The 11312-nt window shown below is 36.4% G+C and overlaps 1 protein-coding gene across 1 annotated transcript in view; it reads left to right on the top strand.

Moving 5' to 3' along the window:
* The window catches only part of si:dkey-112m2.1 (transmembrane protein 132C), a 187052-nt gene that overhangs the window by 416 nt on the left and 175324 nt on the right, over positions 1-11312 (top strand). The window lies entirely within an intron of this gene.

Here is an 11312-nt window from a genome sequence, read left to right as displayed (position 1 = left end):
TGTGTGTGTGTGTGTGTGTGTGTGTGTGTGTGTGTGTGTGTGTGTGTATGAGGACATTTAGTTTGCATGGTCTACACTTGTATGAACAAATCAGTGTGTGCATCTACAGGTGGTGCGTTTGGTGCACATTAGTGTGCAAGTTTGGGCATCTTTGTGCATTTGCAGCCACGTGAGCAAAATCAAGAAAACACAATGTGTGTCTCAAGTTATCATCAGTAAACAGACATCTCTGATACTTGATTAAAGTTGTTTTTCTTTCTTTGTTTTGCTTTGGGAAGTACTCATATGTGGTCACAGATAAGCAGAATACTTTTTAAAGTTTTTTTTTTTTTTCAAACTTTTTTTTTTTTAATTAACAAAATGTTGGGTAGAACAGGAGCAATTTTGCAAAAATGGCTCAAGAATAATATTTGGACATTATTTTAGAAAGGTTACTGGCTTTTGTTTCTAGTTTATTAGCCTATGTTGCAATTTTATCACCTGCTTTTATGAAAGGCAGGCAATAATGTGCCTGTTTTTGTTTGTGTATGAGTTTATTATTAGCAAAATATGGTGTGCACTGAACATATATTATTAAGACTCTCAGATAATGATAATTAGATGCTAGATCTATCAATGTCAGCCCCTTTCAAAATTCAGTTCAATTCAGTTTATTTATATAGTGCCAACTCACAACAAAGTTGTCTCAGGACACTTTATAGAATCAACATACATAAAAAGCCAATTAGTAAAGTTTTCTATCTAAGGAAGCCAGCAGACTCATTGAATCTTCACTTTGTCGCAGTCTCCCATCCTGAGCAAGCACAAAGGCAACATTGGAAAGGGAAAAACTCCCTTTTAACAGGAAGAAACCTGTTGGCAAGCAAGATTAGCAAACACACACAAAAAGGCAAATTTGACAGATATTGAGCTAAAATTTGGCGTGATAGAAGCTGAAACTAATTACAAACATACTTAGAGCATTAACTGATTGGACAAGGTCTGTCTTTTAAGACTTTGACATAAACTATTGGAAGCTGTGTCTGTTAGCAAAATGTCTCAAAAACCACAGATTGGATTTTAATGAAAACTTCGTAAAGTAATTATTCAATGAATACAATTTTCAGAGTCAACCAACCAGCTAATACATTTTAGTCAACACAAAATTTGCTTTATCTCAGACAGGTGTGGTAGTAGCCTTTATTTATACAGGTTAATCCCATTGAGCCTCAGGGACTCATTTACAAGAGACCTGAATTTGATTACAACAGTGGACAATGACAACAATAGACGATCGTAAAGGATGCGTACAAATTTATTATTATTTTTGTAACGAGTGAAAATAAATTTGGTAAATAAAAGGAAAAGTAGTGAAAAAACAGCTAGGTTGTAAGGCGGTGTGGAATACTAAGCTAGAATCTAGATGCTGTAGATTGTAAAGATGGTGAGTCCTAAGACTGAGCCTTGTGGTACACCATTGTTGACTGTTATATAACTGGAGGAAATACAATTATGTTGAACACATTGCCTCCGATCTGAAAGATGGTTAGAGAAGAAACCAATTGTATATTCTGAGAAACCAGTTTCAAAGAGCTTATGACACAAGATGTCATAAGATGTCAAATATCATCAACACAGACTGATTAGAAGTTTGTGCAAGACTTTTGCATAAAACACTGACATTAATAAAATAAACTGATTTATTTAAAGGTGTAATGTATATAGTGAGTGATGCCTACATTTATCATTACTTTCAGCATAACTCCTGTTATTTCGTAACTTTTTAGTTTTCGTTTTAGTATGTTCATGTTTATGTATTAGGCGTTCAATTTAAATGCTCCAGTGATCCAGTCTGGTCAGAGCATTCTGGCCTGATCGTGTCTATAAATGCCCAGCCCAGCAGAGGAGGAGCAGCTAAGTCAATTATCTTAGCCACAGTGATTCAAGTCAATTTGCATGTTTGACATCAATATGAGCAGCAATCATGATTTAAACTATATTAGCTGTCACTGTGACTTTACCAGTCACTTTATATTATTAAAATAATGATGATCACATTTAAATAACAAACTAAATTGTCATTTGTGTGGCTATTTGTAGACTGTAAATGTTATAATAATTGGTTAAGCCAGGAGAAAATTCAGATTTATTTAAGTTTTCACTATCCAAGTCTTGTTGCAGGCTGCTTTTTTTTATTATTTTGTAAAGCAATATGTTTAGTTTCCTTCTTTAAAAAAAACAAAAAAACAAAGTCAGATTCTCCTGTTCAAACCATTTAAATTTCACACCTGGGTTTGGTTTAGTAATTTCCACTCAACTATTTTTCATTTGTCATTAGCAAATCATCTCCCACCGCTTTTTTTTATTCACAGCCAGATAAATTAATTTACCACTTCTCGTGTTTTATTTCGGCTTAGTTTTTCCTGAATTGACTGATTTTTGCAGCGCTTTATTATTCTGTTTTTCTTTGAATAATAAAGACACTCTGGTGGTCCGTCTGTCTCCTGTAATTTGGATCGTCTTCATCACTCTCCCTCCTCATGATGGTATCAGTGACAAGCTGTGTCTCCGATAGGCAAAGATGGGCAGAGGTTCAACAGTTTGTTAACAGATGTCTGAGTGAATCACTAAAATGTTTAAAGGCAATGTTCCTGCAACATAAACGAGAAGGATTTCTATATTTTTCTTTAAGCAGTGCACATCATTACACAATTTAAGTAATGTATATGAATTTTAACACTTATTTAAACCCTGAATTGCACACTGACAACCTCAGATTCCTCTAATATCACTTCATATGGAACTTACCCACAATCCTTACTGAAAGTAATCACTGGATGCACTTTTAAACTTATGGAGTTGTCCCAGTTCAAAGCAACTCTCACAAGTAATTGAGCTTAAAATACACAGAAATGTGTACAATTCAGTTAATTTTACAAATAGTGAGCTAGAATTTCGTGTGTTAGTATAAGACTCGCCCCAATACATTTTACAAGCACCAACAGGTTGCATAAGATCTTTAAAATGTTGACTAACTACTCAGAGTCCACTTTGTCTGTTAGTAAAATATCTTGAGCCTCTGGACAAATTATAATGTAACTTTCTGGATGAACATCTCCAACTAATTAACTTTTAAATTCAAATTAATTCAAGACAGCTATCACAGATAATCATCAACCACCAATACAACAATGATTATAACTCAACCGGTGTTGATGATATTTGTCTAAAACATAATGTGGTAGTAGCTGAGAGTCATTCACATGACCATGACATCTTGTGACATTGTATGAGAGCCCGTAATATTTAAGGTTTGACCAAATCAACTACAACTCTGTCACTGGTTAGTTTGTATATTTTTAAAATAATAGGCCTTTTTTTTTAACATATTGTTCTTTAATCATTTTAATAATGTTATAGCAGGATTTTTAATTGGGTTTTAACATGTAGTTAAACAAATATTCTGATTACAAAGTTCTGAGACTTTAGTTTGGAAACAGTTCAGTTTAAAAGTTAAACGTGTTTCATTGTGCAGGCTATATTTCAAAGCAAATGAACCAAACGAGTAAAGTATTTTGATCATATATATATATTTTTGTTTAGATTGAGGAAAAAAACGATTGAACTTAAATGTTTAGTCTTACATAAAAAAAAAAAAAAAACAGCAATAAAAATCCACCATTTATTTCTCATCAGTTACTGTTATCGATGGTTAGCATAAGAATAAATGTTCATTTATTTGTGGCTTTCGTGAATTCCATAGCCCCTTTTACATGTTGTTGATGAAATACAACAAAGCTCACAAAAGTTATGTTTGAAATGAAGTGTAAAAAAAATAAAAATAATAAAAAATATATATTTTATTGTGTCAGTCAACTCCCTGCTGTTCTGAGTCTCAGAGGATATTATAAGTCTCCAGCCACCAGATTGCTTTTACCCAGCGGTCTCACTAGGTTGTCTCTGGCAGATGAACACCTTGACAGGAGCATTACATATTAGATTCCTGCACACACACACAAAATGTCAGATAGACTATACGGGGTGTTTCAAAATGTCCATCAGTAGGACATTTTGAAACACTCTTTTATTGCCTAGCATGCAGCGGGTTGTGATACAAACAGCTTGTGGAAAATAGAGGGCTGCCATCTGTCTTTAAAAAAGAAAAAGAAAAAGCAAAGGCAGATTTTATTATTATTTTTTTTTTAAATCAACTTTTTTCATTAAGATTCAACACAATCTTCATTTACTGACTTAATATAGATACTTCAATGGGAGTTACCAAGAAAATGTAACGCCATTAATTATATCTTACATGATAATATATTGGGAAATAATTTCACATACAATGCATACCTTTATTTAAATAAAAGTATAGTTTTAAAATAAATTAACTTTATAAGGAATGTAGTGGTTCTGAATGTGTTCTATTTATGATTCAAGGATTTCTTGTTGTCATACAGCTCACATTAGTATGTTTATGGTACGAAATTTGGACTCAGGTCCCAGATCATTTAAAAATATATAGTTTAAATTAGGGTTATTCAACAAAATCGTCCAGGGGCCACATTTTCTGAAACCTCAGGGGCCGGACATCCAGCAGTTATTGTCATTAAGTATGTTTGTTTTATGGGTTAAAATCTATTTTTATTTGAAAACAAACAAATCCATTGGTGGGTTGAACTGAGCTCACCTGTGGGCCTGATTCGGTCCTCGGGCCACCAGTTGAACAGCCCTTGGTTAAACATTTATTGTCCAGAAAAATCATTAAATTTAACAAAAACTTCCTGTAGTATTCAGCTGACTTTATTTTGGTGTGCCACTATGGTAGAGTAGTTTCAAACATCTTATTCCCCAGGCATACAATACATTGGAAAAACATGCAAATAATTTGTTATGTGGGTGTTAAATAGTAGTTTTATTTTTATTTACTTTACATAGAACTCAACATTTCTTTACCTGCACAAAGCATTATGGTTTAATGATCGTGACAAACGGCCATTCTCAACAGTGATAATTTATTAAAGTTGCTGCTTTTATTTACCTTCAATTAAGTTTCATATTTTGGTCATAGTTTCCACTCAGAATACAACAATGGATGTAGACAAACTCTCATGGCTGAATCCTCAACACACCTTTTCTAATCTAAAGAATCTATCGCAAACTTTCCTCGTTACGAAAAGGCTGTGCGTGCACATTTGGATGCCTGTGGTTCACTTGTAGGTCAGACTAGAATTACCAAAGCCCTAAAACCACAATAATAAAGCTTTAAACAGATGCGGCACATTTAAATTCAAATTTGACCAACCAACTGAGTCATTGCATCGATCAGTGTGAAACAGTACAGGCGACCAGGTTGGCTTGCTGCAATGGTTTATGATGACCAGCTGATGACAATAAAAAATAAAAAAAAATCACCCACTCCCGTCCATTGGAGCTGTGCTGCAGCTCAACTTTAGTCATTTGTCTCACGATGTGGTCCAGATAAAGACGTGACTGTGACCATCTCAAGTCACTTACGATAATACCAGAGGATTATGACTAATATTACAGAAACAAATACAACTTGAGCTTTATTTTAAATATCACGCCCTATAGCTAATACTGTAAAGCCATTTGAGTCGAATGAGTCAGGCCTTTTTTAAAAAGTAATCTCACACAGCTGAGGTCTTCAGCGGGATGTATTCTATTCAGCAGCCAAGGTGAGCTGATGCGTGACGTTCACTGCCCTCAGTATGAGAAATATCAGGCAGCGGAGTAATGATGATATAATTTTGTTTGTCCACATTTTTTATCACAGCAAGTACCTTGTAGATACATAAAACCATAGACTATTCTAGTAACTGGATTATTTCAAATGATTTCTGTAATTTCAAAATCATTTGTATATCTTTTTATATACAATATCTATGTAACAATATAATGTTGTTTCAAATTCTAAAATACTTTATTATCCCAAAGGGAAATTAAACGTTGCTGTAACTCGTTACCCTCGTTTCATTAAAATATGTTATAGATGCTGATGGCTGTAGGCAGGAAGGATCTCTTGTAAAGGTCTGTTCCACAGTGGAAACGAACCTGGCTGCAAATGCTTCTGATCCATCTACCCAGACTCAGCTGGCCTCTCCGTTCCCCTGAGCTGCAGGGCCACCCGAATGCCGGGCAGAACTCCTCCCAGAGCGATGGCCACTCCTCCTGCTGAGCTCCTCGTAGCTGTGGACAGCCAGATGCAGGTGTCCGGGGACAATCGCGGTCCCTCCGCTGTCACAAGCAGCATTTCCTGCTAGTTACAGGATCTCAGTGGTCAGGCACTCGAGCATAGCCAGCAGGAAGACGGGAATGCATCCACGGTGCCTCCTTTTCAACTCATTTGAGATTCAGGGCTGTAGCTGAGATACAGTATTGTTTGAGCTTTTAAGATGTTAATCATCTTCTCACTGTAGTAAAAAGAAACACCTTGTTGTCATGGTTACGCATCATAACAAAAGTAAATAGTTTTAGTACAAATTCTTCCAGCTGCACAGTATCCAATTCCAGAGGAAACAATCATTTGAAAAAGTGATTTTACATCCAGAAAAAGAGGAATTAAAGTTTCCAAAAGCAAAATCTCAGAACAAATGTAACAGAGCTCCTCCAACATGCAGCCACCCTGAGTGGCACAATTCTATAATTTGGAAATCAGAATTAAAAAAAAAAAATCTGTGAGTTGAAGTTTTTCTGCTGCTTTTCTCGAGATGGCTCTTCTTGAAAAAGACCTCCGGTGCTGTCCCTGAAAGTCTAAATGCTCCCAGAACATCTGGGACATCTTTGGACGTTACCTTCCACGTTGTGTTAGTGTTGCATCCCATTCATGACTGCCACACGCATTGTGACTAAACTTTGTCAGTGACGTAACTTAACATCGTGTTGGTTTTTCATCAGCTAACCAGCTGCTGACTCTTTCATCACACTGGATCTTACTTCTTTTGTTTTAAACCACCATTGTTTATGCCCTCCTTTGGGATTTAGATATTTCTAATCTGTGCTTGACGTGGTTTCCCATCTGTCTGGTTTTGTCTCGGTGTGTCCTGCCTCTGATTTCATTTCACGTCCAGCCATTGTGTGCTGGACAGTGGGGGCATCTTTGCACAATCTATGCTTTGGGTCTTATCTGCTTCACTACATGTCACACTTTCCACACCAGGGGAATGGTTTCACTATAAAAATCACATTTCTTTCTGTTAAAGACGCATAACAGGACAGGATCTTTTACAATAATTCTATATTCTCCTCATCACTTAATGTGTTCAGCTGCCAGACTTAATCACTTCACAGTTCATCCTACTGGGCCTTCACATACATTTACTTAGCTCTAGACAATTTAGCATTTTGGCTTCATCAAACCTTAACATAATGAACTTTACGTTGAACCTTTTTTAGTGTGAGGAGTTTGGGATAGTACTAAGTTCTTGTTTGACTATTTAGAGGTGTTTAAGAGTGACCTATGGTCTGTTTTGTTGCTAACGTGCCTTCTTTTAAATCCAGAAATAACATTTTATGCCAAATGAAGCCCCATGTTATTTAGTCTGAACAACATACAAGTGAACCTATGCTTTGAAAGCTGTCAACACTGATTATGCAATCATTAATAACAATAATGGATGTTCATTGATAAATGTCTAATTTAATGATTTTCAATGACACTGTAGCAAAACTAGCAAGTTGTCCTATGTTGTCTTCTTGATTGCAATGCCATGCTTGTCAGCTAGCTTTGATATACAAAATGTGTCGCCTTGTGAAATACAATATATTATTAAGTGAACTGTGTGTCAATGCAAAGTTTGAAGTTGGACTTTCTAGTATGGTCTGTTCACCTGATATTTCAATAAAAATCCTTAATGAATATGAAATATCTGTGTTTTCAGGAGTTAAGTTTATTTTATTGTGAAAAAAAATCCCCTTTCTGGTATCCCAATACTTATATGGCCCTATTAACCCAGATGAAGTCTAAGCAAGTTAGTCTTGTACTCCAGATTGGAGTATACCCTTGCTGTTTTAATCACTTGAGTTGTAAAATAAGTACTTCTTTATAAAGGTAGTGCTGTGAATGTGGGAGGGTACTCTTGAAAATTTCCTGCTCTTTTGTATGTGTGGGCCAGGATTGAGTAGGTTAAAAGTTCAAAAGGTACAAAACCAAATCCCATTTAACATTAATTTATTAACAGGTCTATTTTTATTTCAGTATTTTTTTTTCTTTAGCTTTTGCTTCTTTCACACATAAACAAAGATGTTCTGACATCACAGCAGCTCAAAACATCCAGACCTTTATGTTTAAACCTTTTGAAGTGGTTTTTGGTTGTTAGTCCTGATCTGATTAATTAAAGTCACTCATCAGTTTTAAACTTGTCCCTGTGGCAAACATAACAGATACAAATATCACTCTTCATATTTTATGTTCAGTTGTGAAACTGAAAGTTTAAAAGTCAATGAGACATTTGTACTGCACTCAGGTACACACAGTGTTGTTCACTAAGCTTTGGTACTGTTTCAGTAATACTGAGACATTAAATCAGTTCAGCTTTATTGTCAATTCTCAAGACAACATTCATCCATTATCTTTTACCCGCTTCTTCCATTTTGGGTCATGGGGGTCGCCGGTGCCCATGTCCGGCTGTCACAGTGCGAAGGGCGGGGTATACCCTGGACAGGTTGCAAGTCCATCACAGGGCCACACAGAGACAAACATCCATTCACTCTCTCACTCACACCTAGGAACAATTTAGAGTTACCAATCAGTCTAACATGCATGTTTTTGGTCTGTGAAAGGAAACCAGAGTACCCGGAGAAAACCCATGCATGCACGGAGAGAACGTGCAAACTCCACCCAGAAAGTCCCCATGACTGGGATTTGAACCAGGGACCTGCTCGCTGAGAGGCAGCAACTCTACCAGTTGTGCCACCGTGCTGCCCTTGAGACAACATTGTTAGGGTTATTTAAGAGTGCAGCTTGAATTGTAGTTGGCCTTTGAGTGACATGGATAGTGGTTTTGGATTGAGCAAGATGCTGAACAACAGGAATGGTTTAAAAGTTTTATTTAGAAACAGCTGCTGGCGGAGGTCAGGGTACTGGAGCGAGCCCAATCTTATGCAGGTAAGAGGAGCGCCACCTGAAGGAGCAGGGCAGGTTAATGTCACCATCACAGACAGGACTGCAGCAGGGGAGCAGGTTTTAGAGACATCATCCAGAGTAATATCCAGAGGCGAGAGTCAGGCGTGGAGCAGAGTTGTTAACGGGGTATCAGAGATCCAATAACAAATCTCAAAAGGGAGATCCTTGATGTAGGTCCAGAAAGGCAGGTCGGTACTGTGATCAGAAGAGCGATATAGTAATAGGCAAGGAGCAGGCAGGTCGGTAATCCAAAAAACAGGTGTGGGGTCAAGACAAGATAAGGGAGAGCTGTGACCTGAACGCTGGGCATCTACTTCCACAATGGGTTTGATAATCTGGCAGAGAGTAAAGGTGGCAAAAGCTCTTAAGTAGAGCGGGACATAGGTGCAGAGTAGACGTTGCTGGAAGGCAAGGCTTGAGATCAGACATTGAGGCCATTAAAATGAACATTTTTCAGTCCAGTCTGAACCAAGCACTGTTTTTCTTTGACTTCCTTTAATCCCCCCAGGTTTAGTTTCTGCTACCACCATTTGTTTCGTTTAGCTTCAGCAGTAATGCCTTTTGCAAGAACTGCATCAGCTTGAATACTAAAAGTATTCCCCCCCCCTCCCCCCAAACTTTTGTTAGAATAAAGTTAACTGTGTGCAATGTTGGACACATTAAAACTGTGAAATTGCTACTATTACCATAATTACTTCCAGGAGTTTCATAGGATCTTTGTTGGAATTCAGCGTTGGGTCTAGAGGCCTTTGTCATTTAGGTAATGGTTTAAAAAAAACCCCGCTAAAGTCCATTGACGCTATTGATTTTGGAGAAAAGTCTTCTCAGCTGAAAGAATAAAATGTCTACTTATAACGAAAACTTACAGCGAGAAAATGGAAAATGTCAGAAAATGACAAGAGGTGCTGAAGCATTGGAAAGCACAAGAAATGATCTGTGGTACAAAAGATTGCAAACATTTAGTGGTAGTTTAAAGATCCACAAAAATAAATTTAAAGCATCGCTTAAAAGAGCATTTTGACTTTTTAGATCAGGAACTTGTCCACTTTTTGTCAGCTAGACAGCAGGTAAATTGTTGCAATTGTCCTAGAAATTTATTGTGTTTTTCTGTGGCTTTCTTGATGGTTTGTTGGACTCAGTGAGGTCAGAATGAAGATGAGGCTGACACAGTCTGCTCTAGTGCTCTTCTTTGTAATTACTGCTATATGATTGGAGTTTAAAGCAGCTACAGCCCTGATGGTAATGCACAGTGCATAACAACGTAAAAACATCAATTATACTTAACTCACGATCTGACTGAGACTGAACTTGAATCAGTTTAATAACCTATTTTTTAGTGTTTGTTAATAATGTATTGTGTTCAAATTAAATACAAAATTTAGCAATTTCTTTTTAATTAGATTAGTAGTAGTAGCAGTGTTATTGTGTTATCAAGTACTTTTTTGTAGTTTTTTATTTATTTTGTTTTAGCTGCAATCAAACTTATTGCGTAAAAGTACAAATTCATTGGTATTATTTATTGCTTGGTATACATTAAGCCTTGATAGTCAGTTTAGTAGATAAAATGTTTAAAAAAAAGACATTACTATTACATGCTTTGTGTAGTTTCTGGATAAGAGTGAACAGGTGGTATGTGTTTTTTCTGTAGGATTAAGTACATCTGCAAGCACTGGCGATGTTTTGTTCAGTGTGTGTGAGCTTATCACAAGCATCCTTGCTTGTTGTACACAGTTAGAATTATAGAATTATAGAAATATAGATTAGTGCAGCTGTAAAACCAGTACTGAAACAAAAAGGGGTATGCTTATCTCTAATTAGCTTTTCAACACTAATTTGGCAGGTTTTTATTAAGAAAATCAATTAATATACATGAAGAGGAGTGTGGCACAACAGCCACATCCCAATTTTCTTTTAATAAATACAACAGATTGTAGCAGATGGTAAGGGACGATGAAGCTCACCGGCTGTCATTCATTTTTACAAGTATTTAACCTGTTTGGATGCCCCTGTAACTAGTTTAGCTGTGCATGTAAAAAGCATAAATCAACCTGAAATACTTGGTTATTTAAGTGAAACATTCATTTGCTGCATTTTAAAACTTAACATTTGTGTTGCATTTCTTTCCATTCTATTGTAGTTGTTCCATCCATCCATCCATCCATCCATCCATCCATCCATCCATCCATCC

The sequence above is a fragment of the Nematolebias whitei genome, chromosome 18, assembly GCF_014905685.2.
Source record: "Nematolebias whitei isolate Nwh7 chromosome 18, NemWhi1, whole genome shotgun sequence".
Taxonomy (NCBI): Eukaryota; Metazoa; Chordata; class Actinopteri; order Cyprinodontiformes; family Rivulidae; genus Nematolebias; species Nematolebias whitei.
Note: the sequence above shows the minus strand (reverse complement) of the source record. Positions and strands in the feature narration are given on the sequence as shown.